We start from the raw sequence: 21,446 nt of genomic DNA, 5'->3' as shown, positions 1-21,446 counted from the left end.
CATTAACTGTAGCATAACTGTCAGAAGTCTCATTAAAAACCTGAAATTCATGGGTGAAATATGTAAATAGTAAAGTTTTATCTTAATATTATTTATTTTTGAATATTTGTCGATTTTGTTAGTTAAGAGAAACCAATCCTATTTGATCCTATATGAACACTTTTGACTGTTATATTTAGAAATGTTGACCTTTTCCACCTCACACATTCTTGATATTGACCCACGCACACACACACACACGTTTTGGTTGACTATCCCCGTGGGGACAGTCCATAGGCGTAATGTTTTTATACTGTACAAACTGTATATTCTATCCCCTATCCCTAAACCTAAAGATCATAGAACACTTTTTGCATTTTTAGATTTGTAAAAAATATTGTTTTGTACAATTTATTAGCTTTTTTGCCCATGAGGACCTCAATTTTGGTCCCCACGGTGACACGAGTCCCCATTTGTTGGTGTGTATTCAGGTTTAGGTCCCCACTGGGATATACAAACATGAACACACACACACGCACGCGCGCGCACACACACACACACACACACATAATCCAAATCCAAATTATTGATTGGTCAGTACAAGCTGTCCAACAATATGCCAATGTTTATAATTACGCTGTACAAATATTAAATAATTATATTAAAGTGACGTGTCTTATTTACTAAACCATAGTTCTGATACAAGAGACATTATATTGAAGACGTCGTCAGGCATGCTTATGCAATAATGTCTACAGTTTGAACAGGTTGTCAATGCCGAAAATGAAAAGAGCTGTCAAAGTCATATACATGAAGCTGGTGCTGGTGAAATGCTTTTAAAGGGCCATGATAAGCTCCTTTCCTTGGTGTTTGTGTGGAAGTGACGGGCCCCTCGCAGTCCTGTCAGACTGTTTCTCCACATAAGCAGTTCTCCTAACATTATGCTTACTGCTTCTGCACTTGTTTTGTTCCTCTGTAATCCCTCCGCACTCGCTCGGCTCACTTCTTGTGCTTGCGCTGCTGAAACTGCGGCTCGCTTTTTAAACGTTCACCCTGCGATGAGAATCCGAACGCTCTCACGCACATATTCTTTTCATCACATTTCATCACATCGTGCCTTTGTGTTTGTTCGAGTTGCATACAGTTACAGTAGCAAGAATGTTTAATGATTGCAGGAGAATTTATAGTTAGGGTGTCACAAATCTGTAATATTTGTATATTTCACAAGTTGTTTTGTGTCCGCAAAATACTGGTTTTGTAATGTGAGTTTTTTTAATATATCTTACATTTTGCTCGGCTTTGTTTTATTTTCCTTCTATTTGCTTTGCTTGGCTTTATGGTCTGTTTACAGTGTTTTAATCTAGTTAAGCTCAGAATTATTGTCATGGGAAAAACGGCCTCGGTTCACGAGGCTAGCTCAGTTTATGATCTATCATCATTGTGATGTACTCTCAGCTTTCTGAAGGTTGCACATCAAACCACCTTGGCACAAATTCATTCGCTCATTGTTTTTACAGTATGTATTATTTTTACATTTTTCAAATGTTTTGGTCAGCGGTAGATGTCCAGTGCAAACCTGGTTCCTAGAGCAAAACCACTCGTATAGCTTTCCTCTGTGGCCTGGGGGAGGGGGGCCAACCCATAAAAATGGAGTCCTGGGCCCTGTAAATTTAAGCAACGTCTCTGGTTAAAATTATTGGAGACGTTTGATTGATTAGACCCGCATTTCACAGAGATTCCTTTGCAAATCAATGACCGCCTCCACGTAAGCGCTAATGAAATTGCACACCGGCAGAACCGAGCCGACTTTTCCATGACAGAGTTAAGAGTCTGCACTTTCTCTAAAAGCCCTGCGGTGGTCTTTCTTCATTTAATGTCTCCATCAAAATGTCATTTGATGCCCAAATTTTACAGCCAGTCAAGTGTCTCGGTGTTTATTCATTTATTCGTTCATTTCTTAGTAAACAATGATATGTTTGAAGTGACACCTTTCACTTTTGTGCTGTTGTAGCTTTATTGCCTTCTCAATGCCCACGAAGATTTACTTGTATTTGATTAATACATGAGGTGCTTAACAATATTTAGCAAAGTTAATTTATAATCCCCTGGCTATATGGAAATGAAAAAATATCGGCGTTCTTCAGGCTTGATATTACGTTTTGAAGCACAATGTTAAAATGGCTGTAATTTATTATTAATGCACACAATATAAATAGTTTAGATCCTATTAATATTTCATTTATGGTAGAAAAAATATTTGAGTGACTGCTGCAGTATTGGAAAAACTGTAAATATATTATAAAGGCAGTTCGTCTGAAAGGAAACGCTAAACAAAATCTGTACATTTGCCATATGTGTTTGTCTTTGTTTTTGCATTGACAGCTTCACTTCACTGGTACGCAATGGCCGTAATAAATATGCATTTTCATCATAGTGGGGACTTGTTTACTGTATCATGCTGTCATATTAATAAGCGGCCAGTGGCACTACGTCTAGTGCACCTCACAGGGCCGTGTGTCTTAAAGAGATAACTTATGTATTTTATGGATCTTCTGATCTCCGCGGCCACCACAACTCCATCAGGAAAGCAAGCTTTTATCTTGCTGATGTGTGCTCTCCATCACAGTCTCCTTGACTGGGGTCAGGTGATAATCTGAGAGAACACATGGGAAGGAATATAAACTTAGCTTTTGGAAAGCATTAAACATTAATATAGTGTGATTTGTGTGTCGAACCCCCTATGCTGAATTTCCGTCGACATCATTATAGAATTTCATCTCGGGAGCCTTTGAAGTGGCTTCATGTCAAACAGGAGATCAGATTGTAAACGTCTTTTGAGGAACTGATTAACTCGGACAAACCAGAAGTGTTTTATCTGCATCCACACAAAGACTTGAAATACATCTGCCAAATTGGTTTTGGGGTCATCTGAGAGCTGCAGAGTGTTTAAACTGAGCAAATATTTAACAAGTTTTCTTCTGATTCTTTATATAGCTTCATATATATTAGATAATCTTAGTATTAGTTTGTGTGCTCTGTTTTTTTCTGCAAGTTCTTGAGTCTTCAAACAGCAAATGGAAGTGCATGATTTGGCCAGTAGATGGCAGTGTTGTCCAAGTACTCCGGACCGTTTTTAAAGAGGTCAAGGTTCAAAGCTTTCAGTATATTTACATGGCATCATATACAATAATGCATCAAATAATTTCAATTGGTCAAATGTGTTTCATTATTTTAATATTTAATTTTATATTATGATGGGCGCAGTCATTTTTATTTTGCTTCTTATTTCTATTCAGTGAAACTAGAAATAAATAAAACAAACAATTTAGTGTTTTTATTAATAATTTAAAAATATCACAATTATCTGTTTTACAAAAGGTGTCATACATCAACCTTTTTGTGTCAAACTGACATGTAACGTACATTTGTTACAGTCATTTTAATGATATTTTTTTTAAACAAAAAGAGGGAGCTTTTTTACTGTGAAATATTTATTTGCATACACTGATAATCGTGTTCTTCTCTGTTTGAAGGAATCCAACATTGCTTGAAGTTGAAGTCTGGATTTGACGGCGCAGTTGCAGACGTAAGAGATGATCTTCATTGTAATAATGTGTTTCAGATGTATAATACATCCTCATTTTATGCAGCTTACGTTGAACAAAGGATGAGAATGTGCTATATTAGCTCAAAATCCAAATTCCCAAGAGAATTTGCTTTGGAACAATACAGTATGTTTTGTGAGAGGTGTTACACAAGTGAAATTGAAAACGTGACACATAAACCAAAGACATGAGTGAAGCATTTTTTTGTATGGATATAAGTATGCAAATATTTAATATCCTACTCTCTTCTTGCAGAATCTTGGTTGGAAGAACGGAGAAAAAGTCATCTTTTATAGAGGGAGGAGTTGCTTAGGTAAAACATCATTTTTTTCATTTGTCATTAAATGTGTTAATCGTTACATTTTTGTAATGTTTTCTGGTATGCTTGCATGTGATTGAAAGGCAGGGTACACTGGACAGACAGAATTCTCTCGAGTCTTCTGGTAGTGTGACGGCACGTGGTCACATGACCTGGAAGAGAAAACCCAAGAGACTTCTGGGATCCCTATCTGGTTAGTGGCTCTACCGTTGCATGAACACTGCGTGAAGACAGTAGATAAAAGCTAGAAATATAACTTATCAGTACGTATGTTCAGTATATACCCAAAATACATGTAAAATTTCAAGCATGGAAGTTTGTTTGGTTAAAACCAAAGCATAAATGAATCCACATCAATTTTAGGCTTAAAAATGCTTTCGGCCTGCCTCTGTCAGATGTTCCTGACCAAGGATGCATTTAACCATGTGATGAGTAAATCGGCACACATATGGCCTGTGTTTTCTCACCCGTGATTTTGAGGCAAACCCCTTATGACTACACAAAGACCCTGATGTGGAAAAGGTGCAACGTATGGCAGCTTCGCATGACTGACAAAACGGTTATGACGACATGGTGTTATTTTGATTTGCCCTCCTGCTTACAGAATGGGCCGGTTATCAACCTGGAAAGAAGTCTAAAGGCTGATGAACTGATCCGCACAGCAACACAGCTGCGCTCTCTTCCCCTCTTCATCTGTCCAATCTCTCCATTTATGTCCTGAGATCCACAACTTTCAGCAACTCTGGTGAGTATAGTCCTTTTAGAAGCGTTCTAATCCATCTGATCCCGCTGAACTAGATCTTGCAGGTTATTGTAGGCCCGCGGCCCCGTTTTGCTCTGAAAAATGCCATTAGTGGAAATAAGATGACCTTTTGCGTAGGCAATGTATGGATGAATCAGTACCCATTCATCTGGGGGTGTTGCTGACGGGTGTACTGTAAGTAGGTACTAAATTCATGCAAACTGAAGAAGTATAGATTTGTGTCTGATTGAAGGTCTTTCCATGTTATGAGCGGGTTTGGGTATAACGCAGCTGTATGGGATAATAAGATTATGATTAATTTAGCTGGCACGGTGTGCGACCGCTGTGCTTTTAGTTCAGTAGGGCTTGTTTGGCTCTGCCGTTGTGGGTGTTGTTGAAACTAGGGTAGCTAGTAAAGTAATTGTGATACGTGCGAGTTGTGCATCTATAGGGTAGTTCAAGAGGTCTCCGAACGCGTTCCTCCCTTAATGTGATGTTGCGTCACGGCTATTCGCAGTCACCTCAGAGGAAATTCTCAAGGGAGTTTTTGTCCTTTGTCATCGCAAGTAGTTTTACCACATTGGCAGCTTTTGCTCAAGGGCGATCGGGGACTGTGGAATTGTGCATTAAAAATATCACACAGAAAGAGTTGTCACACGTTGGCTTGTGAGGAACTGAGAGGGTCGGTGACAAAAGAGTCGGTGACAAAAGGGAAGACCTAAGCTCTGTCATAACACAATCAGGAGCTCACCCGGGCAGTCTTCTTATGATTGTGTGGTAGACAAGCATTGTAATCGGGTGCTCTTGGATGTTTAAGGATGTTTTGGGTTGAATGATAGTAGATTTTGTGGTACTGTAAGCAGGTCTTTTTATATATAAAAATCAGCGCAGAAAAGTAGAAAAGTCCACATATTTTAGTGGGTAATGATGCTGGTGGGTGGAAATAATTCTGTTGGTGGTGCTTCATTTTTTTGAAAGTGGCACAATGTAAAAAATCTTAATAGTCCTAAAAAAGATGATTTTTAAAGCTGCAACATTCTGTAACATTATTGGTTAAAAATAAACAATTAGTTTATTAACTAGTAAATTGAAAATTGTTATTGATCAAGTGGCCAAGGGACTGCAAAAAAAAAGCCTTGGCCTAAATCTGGTGCAATGCATCAAATAGAAATATTTTTGTTAAATGATGGACATTGCCCCTTTTCGAATAAATAAATTCAATAAAATATGCACATAAAATAAGTGTTTAAAACTATAGTAAATAAATATAAGAAAGAAGTTGAGCTGTTAGGTATGATTTCACTGGGAATGTCAGTTTGAACTCTTTTGACTAATTTAAGTTACAGTATGGATTGCATCTTAATATATACAGTATTAAGAGTTAATTTGCAAAAACCATCACTCCGTTTTTAAAAATGTTAAAAAATCATGTTTTTATTGTGTTATGTTTCCATTGTGTTTTTTATTGTTCGTTTTTTTGTAATTACTTGATATTGATATTACTTGAAATGCACAATAAAAAAACTACATTATTTTTTAATTGCATGTGTTTTTCAAATTAATTCTTCATATATGCAAATGTAACGATATTTATTCCTAAATAATGACAGCTGTCGAAAATGTCTTCTTTAATGACTTTTCTCTTAGAAGATATGTAATATTTACCATGCGGATAGATTTGTGGGTAGCAAGAATGCTGAAGCACTTCCTGTCATTTGGGTGGGCATTAAAGGCAGGCCTGTCTGCGACTGCATGGTGCGTGAATGCAGGGCACATGCAGATTACCCTTATTAACAACTCCAAAGCAACATTGTCAGCTCAGCGGGGACTGGACTCTCCTGTTTGTCACTGCTAATGCTTCCAGTCCAGTCAAAGCATAACTTAGGATGGACTGGTTCACTGCTGTGTAAAGTCGTCTTTGTCTGGTGTGTGTGTGTGTGGTCATAAACTGTAATTTGTTGTTCTTCAGTATTCATGTATTCATAGTGCACAGCTTGGGCACATTGGCTTGTGTTTGTCTGTGGGGTCTCGAATGCGAGGTGAGATGTTTTTTCCCTCCCTTGGTGCTTACATACACATCCAGTGATTTCTTAAATCATTGAACTTCTCTTAACATATGCGCCGCATGACGCAAACAGACTATGCAGCTTTTGTAAGCATCAACAAATACATAACATATATTACAGAACACATTTCATGAATACTTTTTTTCAGGCAGACTTTGTACGATTTCAGACTTCTGTATAAATGTCATAATATAAAATGCACATGTAAGAATAACAAATGTTCCGATCAAGTGACAATGCAAAGCTACGATATCAACTATCGGACAACTTTAGTGACCAATTGGGAATGCATCTTTATTCTTAAGCAATGTCTCAGATGTCCTCTTTTGGTGCAATGTTTTACCAACTGTTGAAATTGTTCCCTAATAGGACACATTTTTTATGTGGATAACACCACTGTGCAGTTTTGCCCGTGCATTTGAGCTCATCGTCCCCACACGCCAAACCGACCCCGCATTAGCTTTTAGAAGTCGCGAGCCACATTGATCCAGTCCTGAGAAGTGCAATGCACTTTAGTTTGATCATAATTCACATTGTTAAACAGTCACGTTTTCAACAGCGCTTGAATTGCTTGTTTGTGCTTTGCAATACTTCCCTCAGCTACTAATGATTCACTGTGACGCTGATGCATACTGACTGATTCTTAGGCAGGGCACTAAACACACACACACATCTCAGTTCTTGAGATAACGAAGGCATACATTTTTACTTGATTTCTGGTTACTTTTCTCGTCTTTTATCTTGAGGTTATTACTGTACTGTTGTTGTCGTGGATGAGCTTGTACGTATATTTGCATGATCTCTCTTCCCGTAAACCCCCAGAAATACAAGAGCATATTGGCATTATGCAACAGACATCCCCTTTAGAACATAAAAAATGATGATGTCTGCCGAACATTTACCTCGTGTCTGAAGACTCGGAGTGCAGCTACCCTGAGACAAAAGTCTAGACATTGATAAATGAATGTTGACTGACTTACACTTGTTCTACAGCCGTTTACAAGTACATTAAATACAGATTTTGAGGTAACGCATTGGGTATTGGTCATCTTTTACTGTGAATTAAAACATCAGCAGGTTATCGCAGAATTCAAAGGGCGATCTTGCATATTGATTTGAAAATCTTATACTACAGGATTTTATTTGTGGACACAACAGAGATAATGTACACTGTAAAAAAATCACTTCGTTAGTCACCTGCTTTAAATTTTTTAAATGAAAGTAAAATCAAGTCACTTGAATTTAAATTATAGTAAATTGACATAAAAAATCTAGTTTAACCAATTACAATTTGAAATGCAAATAGACTTTTAATCCGTTTAATATAATCTGAGTTCAAGTGATTTGTGAAACCAATTAAATTTTTTTTACAGTGAGTCTAATAAAACTAATGTATGCTACTGTATGAAGCCATTTCATTTTCACTGTTACATTTTCATAAAGCATTACAAATTTGGCATTGCAGTCTTCACTTTATTTTCCACTTTTTCAGTTAGTATTGTGTTATAAACTGTGTGTTGATTTCTCATATTAAGTTGCATGCCGAAGTTGCCGACATGCACTGAAGACTGTGATTCATACATGCGGATGCGGTAAAGAATAGCCTGGAGTCTATTGAAGGAAAGGGAGGTTGACAAGATAATTCCACATCAGAGAGTCGCCGTGACAACGTGCCTCTTGTGTCTCTGGGTCCCGGCACCCTTCCACATAAACCACAGTGTTGAATTCTGCATCGGAGGGGTTTTGGTGCTGTAAATGAGTATATGTGATAAAGCAAAGGACAGAGAGGAGAGAAAGAGCCAGAAGACACCAGAGGTCTCTGTGAATCACTGGTGGGGTTTGAAGTATGATGAGGCATTGCTTTAAGGAAGGCCGAGCCATGTAGAGTTTTGCTGAGCTGACCTGAACAGACATGTTAGTGGATGATGCTCCAGATTAACATGAGATGTTTGTTTCCTCCTCATACAAAACAACTGAATATCTCAGTGCATTTGCACTTTTAAGCTTCTTAAGATTCACCTTTGCTTTTTTATTTATTTAGAAAATATTTACTCTCGTTTTTTAGACGAGTGACTTCTGAATCATTTTTCTTGGATAGCATTCGCTGTTGAATTGTTCCTGTCTTTTATAGGAGCTTTTTAAAAGATAACATACACATGTACTGTATAAGCAGAAACACTTTTTTATTCTCAATTCTGCATCTGTCATTAGATATTCATACGTGTATAGATTAGAACGAAGATTTTAAAATCATGTGGTTTTCCACAGCAGTCATTTTAATTCATAGGACTTGGAACTATTTTATGGATACCTCTCTGTGCTCAGGGGTCCTGTTTTCTTATATTGTGTTATTCAGAAGAAATCAAATGAATGCCGTCTGAACTATCTGAAAATGAATGAGGTTTCTTTTGTGTATTTATTTTATGACAACAGTGATCACAGGATGCAATTCAATTCCTTTCTGAATGAGTAACATTGAATGCAACACACGTATTCACTTCTCCAGTGTTTAGCATTCACTTTGCTCTTCTTTGGAAAATCTAAAGAATCTCTCCCGGCAAAGATAAAGTTAGTTATTCAGACAGGGACGGATGATACAGTCAACCGTGTGATAAACAAATTGTACCCCGAAACAACTAAGATCAGATACGGCACTGTTTGTACTTGTTCATAATGAAATGTTGGGGGAGGATACAAACCTTGTCCTAATGTTAAAAGATGTGCTCCAAGAAAACCTGGATTTGTTTGTTTTCATAGTAGTGTTATGATTTTTCAACAGAAGCTCATTTATCAGCCAATTCATTTGTTTTAAAATTAGCTTCCTTATTCAGTTCGGTTGTTTTGTTAGATCCTGAGTGTTGCTTGGTTTGATTACTGAAAAAATATGAAAATACTTTCAAAAGCCTTGGAATTTCAAGCAAGTAAATGACAAAGGAGGCACATTGATGAAAGAAATAAGATTTGATCAGTTCTAACAAGACATAGAAATGCATAATTATAAAGTGTTGCATACTATAGGTCTTTTTTGATGTTTTGTGTTTAAATCTCTCTTGGAGTAGTATGTTGCACAGGGGATAGAATCCCATAGAGACGTAGTTCAGCCAAACGTGAAACTTCTGTCATTTACTCACCTTCATGCCTTTACAAACGTGTATGACTTCAATCTTCAATCAAGCACAAAAGTGCATTTTTGAAGAATATTCTGGTTATTTATTATTATTATTATTATTATTTGTATACATTTTTGGCCTTTTGCCTTTATTAGTGCAATAAGAGCGAGAGGACAGGAAGCGAAGTGGGTGAGAGAGGGGGTGGGATCGGATTCTGGCTATTATTTTCTATATAATAAAAGTAAAGGGTGGACGGTACTGTCAGATTCCAGAATGACTAAAAAACAAAATAAATTCAAATTGACCCTGTTCTGTATATAACTCTTTCTTCTGTGGAACACAAAAAAGATATTTTGAGAAATGTCTCGGTGGGTTTGTGTCCATACAATGGAAGTCCATAAGGACCCATGTTGTGAGCAAATGATTAAACAATTTTAATTTTGGTTTGAACTTTCCTTTAAGAAGGCTATTTCTAAATAACTACTGGAAATTTTTCAGAATTTCACCTGTTTTGTTCCATTGTTCCAAGATTGGAAGTCATTACGGTGAGTAAATGACAAAATATTAATATTCATGAATAATGTTTTGCTACATTTATGCAAACAATTATGGACATAGCATTGCATGTTTTATACCTGTGATCTTGTGTCTTACTTGTGAACTGTCAATCACCAAAGTTGTTGTATGCACCACAGAGGTGACAGATCCACCCCGAAACTTCCATTTCAGACTGATGTCCCCAGCTATTGGTTTTAGCCGCTGGGGTGTCCTGTTATTGAAAATTCTGACTGCAACCAAATGGAAACCGGGGCGAAATTTTCCATTACCCATTCGTAGCTGCGTCTGGGTGAGAGTGCTGGCGTAAAAGCTTTTCAGAGCAGAGACCAAATGCCTGTCCGCAGCGGTTCGACCGAGGCCCTGGGCGACAGAATTTTTCACTTATCCTCAGCCTGTGTGTGAACGTATGGCCGAGGGATACACTTAAACATCCGGGGCAACACATCCTGAGCATCCACTTCCTCTTTTAACCCTTAGAAAGGAAGACGCTGACCCCAGGACAGGGACTGATGTAAAGGACCTTCTTTTCAGTGTCAAAAGAACTGAATTGTCACAAAGGGACAAAGAACTGGAAAGTTATTTACTATTTGAGGACCCGTGCGGAGAGATGGTTTCCTCCAGCACGTAAAATAAGAGGCCATTAGCGTGCGGCGCTGGCTTGGGCTTTTGGTGTGACTTTGCACTCAATGATTTATGGATTTTCCAGTGCTCTCAAAGCAAAGGCAGTACAGCGGTCTTTGTGTCACAGCCCAGCCGTGCAGTCAGTAATGCGCTTCTTAATTTAACCCTGCAGGCTTGCGGCACAATTAGTGCTTGCAGACGAAGTTAAACTGATCAATTCAGGAAGTGCTTTGGCAGAGCATGACGGCTTTGTCAGGCGTATGGAGATCTGGGGACGGAAAACAAGGGGGTTGGTGTTACGTAGCCTTACGCAGAAATGTCGTTATGTTCTTTGTGAATTCAGATCTCATCGAACATACAGCTCTTTACGACGCATGTATTTTAATGTTGAGCTTGTGTGAAAGACAGCAGTTTCTTCACATAGTTGTAACTGTGAATGATCCGCGGGTCTGTCAGTGATGGTAAACAGTTTTCATTACTCATCTGTGAGAGACGTCATATCAGTAATATGATGTTATGCCTGTTCCATACTGCATTGTCAGACTTTTGGCTATTTTGTGAAACTGATCATTATTACCAAGACATTATTAGACGTGTAAAAATAAATAGATAAAGGATTTAATTAAATGATTGACGTTGTTGTTATTATTAAGGCCTATTTATAACTTTCCATCTATATAATGTATTTACTTAATAAAAATAAACTCCAAATAACGGCATGATAAATAAAACATCTTTATACAGTAAATACCTAAATAATTAGGCTCTTGTTAAACTAATTCTTATCCACACGTTTTAATGTCAAGCAGTCATGTGTGAATTAAAGTCCTTGAACTCGAATGAAAGTTTTTCACCTTATTTTGGCACACTGAAAGTGGCAACTCTACATCTTGCAGAGTTGGCTTAGTTTCATCCGAAAAGTGGAACAAAGAATTTCAGTTAATTTAAATAGGCCCACAATTACAGGCTAAATAACAGGCCTCAAGCTGGAGGTTCAGTCTGGGCTGTTTTTATTTTTTACTTTTTGACTGCTAGATCTTGCTTTTCATCAAGTCCGAGGTCAGGGATCTTGGGCTCAAAAAGGTTGGTGACCACTGTTTTGAAGGGATAGTTCACCATTAAAGAAAATGATTTCTTCATTTACGCGCCTTCATGCCATTCCAAACCTGTATTACTTTTTTATCTTATGCAAAACACAGAAGAAGATATTTTGAAGAATGCTGGAAACCAAGCAACATTGGCCCCCATTGACTTCAATTATAGGGAAACAAAACCATGGAGACGTTTCTCAAAATCTTCTTTAGTGTTCACAGGGTAAAAAAATAATGACAGAATTTTTATTTTGGGGTAACTATCCTTTTAAGGCTCGTTCACACCAAGGACAATAAGTGACAATATTAGGGTAGTCGAGAAATACTGCACGTGTCTTATAGTGTGACAAAAAAAAGAAGAACCAATGAAGATAAAGCTCTAGTAGGCTATTTTATATGATCTATATATAAAAATATGAATCGTATTAAATATTAAATTAACATTTTGTTTTCAACATTTTTGCTACGTCACACCGTAGGACATACTGTATGGATGGTATATTTATCATCTACTCATTAACATAATGTGGTTTCGTATGTTATGTCTGAGCACTTTAAATTTCATGGATTTTGATTGGCTGTAAATGTTTTATCATTTTACAGCTAGAGAAAAATTTTTCTTAAATGCATCCCAATGATATTGTTTTTTTGTAATATTATAGTTGTGTTGTGGACTCTCATATTGTGCTAAATTCAGAAAGGATTTCAAATCTTTATCAACATTCTTGGTGTGAACTGGCCTTTATACCCGTCGGCGCTGATTAGCTTGATCAATTGATGGGTGTGCGGTGAACCCATTGCTGTACCCAAACAACCCAACTGTGTCCTTCACCCCACCCTGTCTAACCTTGCTGGGGGCAATGTTTGAGTTTACTTATAGAACCGAGAGCTTCGATCTCTTCTCATTGTGCCTACTGTATTTCGTCTTTGGTTCTTTTTCAGCCTCAGGAGCTTTCCCTTGATCTGGTAAGAAGACTAGATGAGCGGCAATGACAAAATATGTGCAGATACTTTAGGAATCCTCGAAAGTTTGTAAATGTTTGAACTCTTGTCTCTTCGAGTCAGTGTGTCTATGTTTTTTGGTTCCCATTAGTGACAGGACAGAATTTGCAGTAGAGAACGGAAGAGGCTTCCATTTGATGGATCTTGAATTGCTGGTACCTCAGAGAATACAATGAAATGAGGACTGACGTCTAGCTCTATACTTAAGCTTTGTTCTTGTGTAGAAGGTGTCTGTATTTTTTCTCAGGTGTTGCTTTTTTAAAGCTCTTAAAGGGATAGTTCACCCAAAAATGGAAATTCTGTTATCGTTTACTCACCCTCTTTTCATTTCGAAGCTGTATGAAGATATTTTGAAGAATGTTGGTAACCGAACAACGATGGTGCCTGTTGACTTGCGTTGGTTTTGTGTTCGTATAGAAGTGAATAGGTACAGACGTTGTTCGGTTACCAACATTCTTCGAAATATCTTCTTTGGTGTTCTGCAGAAGAAAGCTCACCAGAAAAATGAAGTGAAACATAGCGTATATAGTTAAGCATCAACTTTGTCTCAGAGCTTAAAAAATCCCCTAAAGCTTTTTATGAGAGAAAGTGAAGTCGGTGTACAGATGCAAAATACATTTGCATGGCACCGTTTAGAAAATTTGATGGGAATTTGATAGGAAATGTATGAGTTTCTATTGAATTCTCTGACTTTTGATTGTAGGGATTTTGGCAGATCTGAGCACTGTTTGAAACTGAGATGAACTCTAGAAGAGAAAAAAATGACTTTGGTGGTTTTCTCAGGGCAAAAATCTATTTATAAATATTTTTCTATTAATTTCATTATTGCCTAAGAGCAATAAATGAGCAATAAAGAGATCTCATTTACTACTTTTTCTTATGAAAAACCTTTGAAAGGCATTAACATGAGAACAATCTTACTAAATATTTATTTCTCTTAATAATATCGGTTTAGATCTCATGAATGCAGTGGTGTAAAGTATTGGTGTAAATGTAATTAGTTACTTTACTTAAGTATCTTTATGGCTACTTTGTAGTTGTACTGAGTATTAAAGATATTAGCAACTTTTACTCTCTACTTGACTACATTTTTGAACAAGTACTGTATATGTACTCTTTACTCCACTACATTTGTAATGACTAATGCAATTACACATTACATTTTGCATGGCACCTATCTTTTTTTTGCAGCAGTTTATTTTTGCTACAGAAGAATTAATATTGCCATTTAAAGGGCATTGAAGGTACTTCTTGTGAATTTTGCCCTTCTTTATGTGAATACGAGTGCATTATCAGGTAGTTGACAATCGCTGGCTTTGACTTTTTAATTTTACCTAACATTATTTTATTTATCTGTTATATTGAAGAGACCTTTTTGAAGAATGTTGGCTTACTTATGAGCACTTGAGCTTTAATGAGACTTGGGTGTTTGTAATAGACGTACAGTAGGTTATGGTGTCGACCATGATTTGTTGCAATTTTGAGGTGTTCAGTCTTATTATGATTTAAGAAAATAAATGCGATTGCTCTCCTCACGAATCGACTGTTTCTTGTTTTGTGTTGAGGACTAGTGCTGCTTTGAGCCTACATTCAGTATGACTAAAATACTCAAGTGCTGTTAAAATCAGATACTCGAAGACTTTTATTGAAGTCGTTTTGGAATTGGTGATTTATAACTTGTAATGGAGTAATTTTCACTGCAAGGTATCTGTACTTTTACTTAAGTATGGTTTTCAGGTACTCTTTACACCTCTGCATGAATGTTATGTGATGCCGGGTTTTGACCTCAGTGATTCATGATTAATTCTTCTTTTTCTTGCCAACTGTAGCGAATTAGCCGATGGAGTTGGTAATCCGTCTTTTGCCAGCAAATCTGCCCGTAATTCCTCACTCTGCCAGATTAAAATGAGTACTAGACACACTGTCAGTCAGATATTGTGACGTTGATTGAAAGTCGCCCCCTCACCCATTTAAACCTTGTGGTTTTCAGGCCATGTTGTCGTTGTGTTGGTCTCTACCTTGGAAAGAAAACGAGGACAGTGGGGGTGAATAAAGGTGGAAAGGGGCATGAAAGCATATGAAGGCTGAAATTTAAATGTCACAACAGACAAATATTCAGCGTTATGACAACACTAACTGATGTATGAGATTATGGATGCTAAGTAGACCAGACAACCCGGTCTAGACCAGACTACAGGATAGGTGCATGTGCAGTGGTGGCTACGGCTTTGCTGACGTGTCGCCCAGATACCCTGACGACTGGAGTCGTGGGTGCCCATTCAACCCCCAATACCCCTGGGGCTGCTCAATGAGCGTAGTGGCACTCCTCTACCCTTAAAAACACATACCACCAGACAAGCAATGACAATAGGCGTCAACAAACAAGGGACTTATGCGGGGAAATTTGGATTTAGGCGATTTTTTTTCGCAGTCGTGTTCGGTAAGGTATCACGTGTCCAGCGCCTTTCCCACATGACCTCGTACCAGGACCAATCAAACGGTGCCGTTCCATCGGGGCTGAGCGAGAGAACAGTGGAGAAATCATTTTCCCTTTGTGATTTTTAATTTCAGTCCTTTCCGAACGTCAGTATTGGTGGCCGTCGGTTAGGAGCCCTGTGAAGGTAAATCTACATTTTTAAATATTATTTCAAGCATATACTTCAATATAACATTGTGGCCTAATATTTGTAGCTATGATATCTATTTGCCATATAAACATCTTTTTTTATGGTAGTTCAGTGAAAAACAAATCTTACGATGTACAAAGGATTTTTTTGTTAAAGGTTGAATGGGTCGCAAAGGTTGAATAACTGTCGAGCACAAGCCTAGAATGTAGTATTTTTGTTTTAAATGGTCTTTAAATGGTCATAAGAAATTGTGAGACGTTCTGGTCTTATCAGGTTGCTTGTGATTGATGTCATGTTAATGCAACTGATTTGTTTAACATGCTTTTGGTTCAGATGTACAACAAGCCATTTTTACGTTAAATTCGTAAAGCATCCGACAATGGTCTGGATGCCACAGACAGAATGGCGTGGAGGATTGTGACCAGTGTGTCAGACTCTCTTGCGATTCCGACCTTGATGGCAGTTTGTAACATTAAATGCGTTCAACCTTTTATTTTTTAAGTGCTTGTAGGGAGAGACGCAAATTTCTTCATCGTTACTTCAATTATCGTCATGGGTTCTTTATCTGTCATGATGAATATTGGCGCAGGTCCACCCAATACCAGCTTTAGAGCAGACTTATGTATGAAATGGACAAGTTGATATATTTATTTGACTAATCCTGAACTATACAAGCGTGCACTGACCTGAGGGAGTCCATTTATAGCTTTATTGTGACATTTTTTCTTTAAAATATGTTAATATGTTTTGTTGGTATCGTGGAAATGTCTCAAACTGGTTGGCAGTTGGGTTCATAACTGAATTTGTTTATGCGTTTTCTTCAGTTTAGCAGATCACCGATTTAGTTCATATCATTGATTTCTAAAATGGTCTTCACTGCCGTGCCTTCAGACGACCAGAGGTGTCTCCCTTTTGCGCTTCGGCTTGCTCATCCCCCTTCGATCGGCAGGCCAACAGAGTAGCATGGCTTGTTGGTACCGATATCCCAGCTTTCCGGATCAGTTTTCTACATCTTAGATTGGCATTGCTGGGCGACTGTGCTCTTGATCATAATTTGGGTTGAGATCCAGGCAAGGGCGACTGATCGGGGATGACAGTTTTCTAGCCGCCTGTCAGACTGAGGAGGGGAGGGTGCCCCTACAGACACGTGTGCCGCAACAAAAGGCTTCCACAGAGTTGTTCACGTCTGAATGTCCGAACGGCCCCTCCTCTCTCACCATACAACGGCCAGCCAAAGGGGCACAGGCCTTGGTGATGCCGCATGGCCTCAGGACACGATTGAGTCAGAAACGTGCGTTTTACAGTGAAAAGCTACACTATCATTTTTTATTAGTGTGTGATGCTTGCCCTTTGTGTGTGTAGGGAATGAGCGTTTTATTCGATACTTTATTTTAAGCAAATGACTTGATCTGTCAAGGAGTCTATGATTGCTCACTTTGTGGGTGAACTCGACTTTGAAAGAAGGGACCTCGTGCAGAATTGGCTGGGTTATAACCAATATTGTTTTGTTTTGGTGGTTTATAATTTGACTTCAAGAAAAACAGATTAGGATGCGAGTTGGAATATATTAAAAAGATTATTCAAATTCTCAGTTGTAACTTGGTTTCATAATGTTTAGTCTGTTTATTTATTTTCTGTTTGTTTGTTTGTTTTTACCAAATGGCAGATTGAAGCTCTGTCAAATGATGAGATGCATGGAAAAACTGCAAGCTTCTGTTGCGTTGTGTGATTGTTTCCAAGTGGCATCTCTCAGTGTCTGTATTACTTAGATTATATGTATCTAATGATCTAATGAAGATCGCCAGTGTTGACAGTACTCAACAAAAAATCTCACAACAGACATATTTATTTGTAATGCATGTGTGTATCTGTGCATGGGGACATTTTTTTGCCATTGCTGCTTTTGCAATCATTGCAGCCATATAGAATGTAATGGAATAGAATAGAATGGAATTGTTCAGAATATAAAACGACAGAAGATAATATTAACGGATAGTAAAGAACTTCTATACAAGACATAAATACAAGTCTAGGGATGGGAGACAAAAAACATTTGGCAGTGAACATATTTGATTTTTTAATAAAGCTAAAAAAATATGAAAATTTGACTTCGAATTGGCTTGAATTAGGCTTGGCACACATTTTGCATGTCATGGTATTAAAATGCATAACTATTGCAGGAATTTAGAGTGTAAAGTGATGGCATTACATTTGACATGTACACCAACTACTGTAGCTTCTGAAGGACTTCTCATCTTTTCAGACCAGTCATTGATTACCTAATTTATATGTAATCACCTAAGTCCAAGAATAGAAAAATACATTAAGGATAAGTGGAGAACGGACGGGTGGGAGACGCATCGATCGACCACCAAATCTGCATATTGGAGGGAAGCCATCGCCCCTTATGTGCTTATCAAATATTTAGGCCATTTAAGTAAGCTTCATTTTAACAGTTACAGTGTAGTACATTCAGCTCTGTTTAACACATTACTGCGTTCAAATCTTTGTAGGGTTTAAATTCTGCAGAAAATAATTTCCCATGAAAAATCAATTTAAGAACGCAACATAATATCAATCAATCGGTTCTGAAGAATACAGCATATGTGTTTTGTTAATTGAAAAGGTCAGAAATGGTTCATTTTGATCACAGTACATTGAACGTAAACACTTTCTCCTGTTTTATTTTGCTCATGGCTTTGAATTACCCAGCAGGCTTATGTTAGAATGTAATGACTGCCTTTGAGGATTAGGACAGGCCAGATGACGGTGGATTATATTTAGCGTTTTCTGTGTCTGCCTGTTATATTGCTTTTGTGTTTTCTGTGCTTTAAAAATTGCTTTTAAAAATTTAACAACATTATTCGTTCGTTGTATCTGTAATGGCAGAAGATGAAATGTTGTAACCCAGATCTGTGTTCGGAGGTTTTAATTGAATTCCTCCCCACAGTTAGCGCAGTGACCCTTCAAGGACCTCATCAGTGCCGCAGCGATCATAATACACATCCTCACATCCCCTTTACAGGACCCATTTACATGTATTATACACTTCTTGTGAAGTCTTCATCAATGGCAAATCAATACATTAGATTTACTGGGTGGTCTGTAGTTGTGGATGTTGTGATAAGAGACAAACTTCCCACCCCACGCATTTGCAGACGTCAATGTTTATATATATATATATATATATATACAGTATATTTTTGTTGTTGTTGTTGAGATCAGTTTTCTGGCAAAAAAACAACACTGTTGGTATAGATGAACATTTGTTTTTTTTCTGCATAGAACTAAACCCTGCTTTAAATCTCTATGAAAGTGTCCTGTGATGGTTTTATAATCCTGTTTGGAATAATGTTTTTCTGTTGCGCTACACTTGTAACATTAATCCTCTTTCTTAGTCTCTGGCCACAGTTTTTTATTTTCTATGACGCGCAACTAAAAACAAAGTCCATGATTTTTTTAGGTATTAAGGCACCGTACCGAAGCATTAGGGAATTAGCCATAATATTTAAGATTTTTTGGAGATTCAAATAATGCGTGGGCCTGTTTGCATCCGACAAACAAGTAAGTAAAAATAGTTCGGATAGCGTGAACAATTTAATTTGGTTCTTTGGGCTTCTATGAAAATACTATTTTACAGACTTTCAAGTACTGCTTCCGCCACACTATTGTGACGATTATTTCTCTCTTACCTCCCTCGTTCCTGGTTGCTTTTTGTGTCTCTTCTCTGTGCCGCCCATCGTTGTGATTTCGAGAGCAAGAGTAAAGACAAAATGCCCCCGGCTGTAATTTGCCCTGAAATCTCGAATGAGCCCGTGTCGCCAATAAACACCGTCGTGTCTCGTTAGGCTCTTGCGCTTGACATGCTGACAGGACTAGTGATGTGTTTAACACGATAAAATCATGGGGCTTGATCTGTGCAGACCCCTCTGCCAGACCCTCTGATCAACTCGCATCCACTTTTTCGTACTTGGATTTGCCCCTCGAAAAAATGAGGTTGTTTCTTACTACATTCATTATTTGTGAAATGTAAGTGATTTTCAATTGAGGAATTGTTGATGAAAAGGAACAATGTTTTTAATTCCACCCTTTCAACCACCTGTCATACGATATGGAAACAACTTGAACTTTTTCCATATGGATTAAATCCCCAAAACACTTTTATTTTCTTCTTGAATATTTTTTTAAATGCATCAGATTAGTTTTTTTATTTGAAAGAACTTTTGTTGTTTGATTTCTTAGTTCATATCTAATAGAAAAGTAGGTAGAGAGAAGTGAATGTACAAACTCAGCAGCCTGTAACTCATCCACAAGAGTTTGACGAGTACCATGGTGCTGGTGGACGGTGTGTCAGCACTTTGTGCAGACGTGCTGGCAGTGATGGATCTTTTTGTTGCCCAGTTTTTGATAGGAAAATGTTTGTAACAACCAAGTTTATTTGGAGTGAAAAAGAAAGTACACGTTTGTCAATTTTATCCATGATACAGTACGTGCAGCACAGTTCTGAAAATAAAATGTGTACATTATTTATTAGTACTTTCTTTAGTATTTTGATACAATATTAAATAATCATTAGAATAATATATACTGCTACCTATTTATGTTCCATTCCTTCAGAAACCTTGGATGTCCAAATTCACTTATTTAAAAAAGGCACTTTTTAAATGATTAAATACTGTTTTGTCAAAGTTGACAAGCACCTTTTAATATTTTGTATTGGTTAGTTATTTGCTATACCCAGTGATAAACATAAAGGGTGAATAATAATAAAGATTTATGACAAAAAATATGGAGATACAAGGTTTTAAAAGGACAGCAGCAATATTTTTGTTTATAATAGAATATTTATAAACTATATTTAAGTCTTCTGAAACCATGCAGTGAGAAACAGAGTTTAAAATATTCAATGACAATTTTCTCTTCTGCCAAAGCCAATGCCAAAGCAATTCCTCACACAAAAATTTTCGCAGCACAGTGATTTTAAAGAGCATGGGCGTGAGTAAATAATGACACATTTTCTTTTCAAGATTAACTTTTCCTTTTGTATAATTATTTTGTCAAAGAGAAATTTCAATGAATCTGACCGCAATGTACCCATATTTCTATTGTGTTGGTCAATACCTTTAAGCAGTTGACAAATGGCTTGTTTGTGCAGTCTTTTCTCCTGATGTTGAAAAAAATATTTTTATTTCACATTAATTAGAAAAACAGCCTATGGTCTGAAAAAGCGTTTTGATTTATATTCTTATTCCAGAAGTGCTTTCAATTGCAGTGGTTATTTTACAGGAATAGGGGTGGGCTGGTTTTTTACCTCCTGTTATTTTTCCTTTTGACATCATTGAGAGCAATGCCATATTTTTCTCCTTGTATTGTTACTGCAAATGCATATTCCTAATTTTTGTAAACTTAATGTATATACTATCCTAACCTTCTCAATAGGGAGATCAGCAGCAATCCGCATTCGTGCATTATAGCCGTAGGCAGCAATTTGTCCTCTCAAATCTAACATGGTTTAAAGCAATCAGACGAGCTTAAATGATTATTCATATTTATTTATGCCGTCATGCATTCATTCATTTTCAGTTCATGCAAGTTCACCTGCAGTTCGTCTAGTATTTAAATGATCTTTGGGGTGAGTTGGTATTTAAGGACATTTGAGGCACATAAGGTTGGACAGAGAGGCTGTAAATGTACTTTCAACTTTATGGAACCGAAATTCATTAATG

General features: G+C 37.3%; 1 protein-coding gene across 1 annotated transcript in view; it reads left to right on the top strand.

Annotated features, from left to right (window-relative positions):
• The window catches only part of pcbp3 (poly(rC) binding protein 3), a 51,490-nt gene that overhangs the window by 12,759 nt on the left and 17,285 nt on the right, over nt 1–21,446 (top strand). The window contains 4 exon segments of the mRNA XM_057336760.1: nt 3,513–3,565; nt 3,840–3,897; nt 3,987–4,096; nt 4,508–4,648. The gene's annotated coding sequence lies outside the window, so the exon portion shown is untranslated.

Source organism: Triplophysa rosa, linkage group LG6, assembly GCF_024868665.1.
Source record: "Triplophysa rosa linkage group LG6, Trosa_1v2, whole genome shotgun sequence".
NCBI classification, from domain to species: domain Eukaryota; kingdom Metazoa; phylum Chordata; class Actinopteri; order Cypriniformes; family Nemacheilidae; genus Triplophysa; species Triplophysa rosa.
The sequence above is the reverse complement of the archived record's forward strand: the minus strand, read 5'-3'. Positions and strand labels throughout refer to the sequence as shown.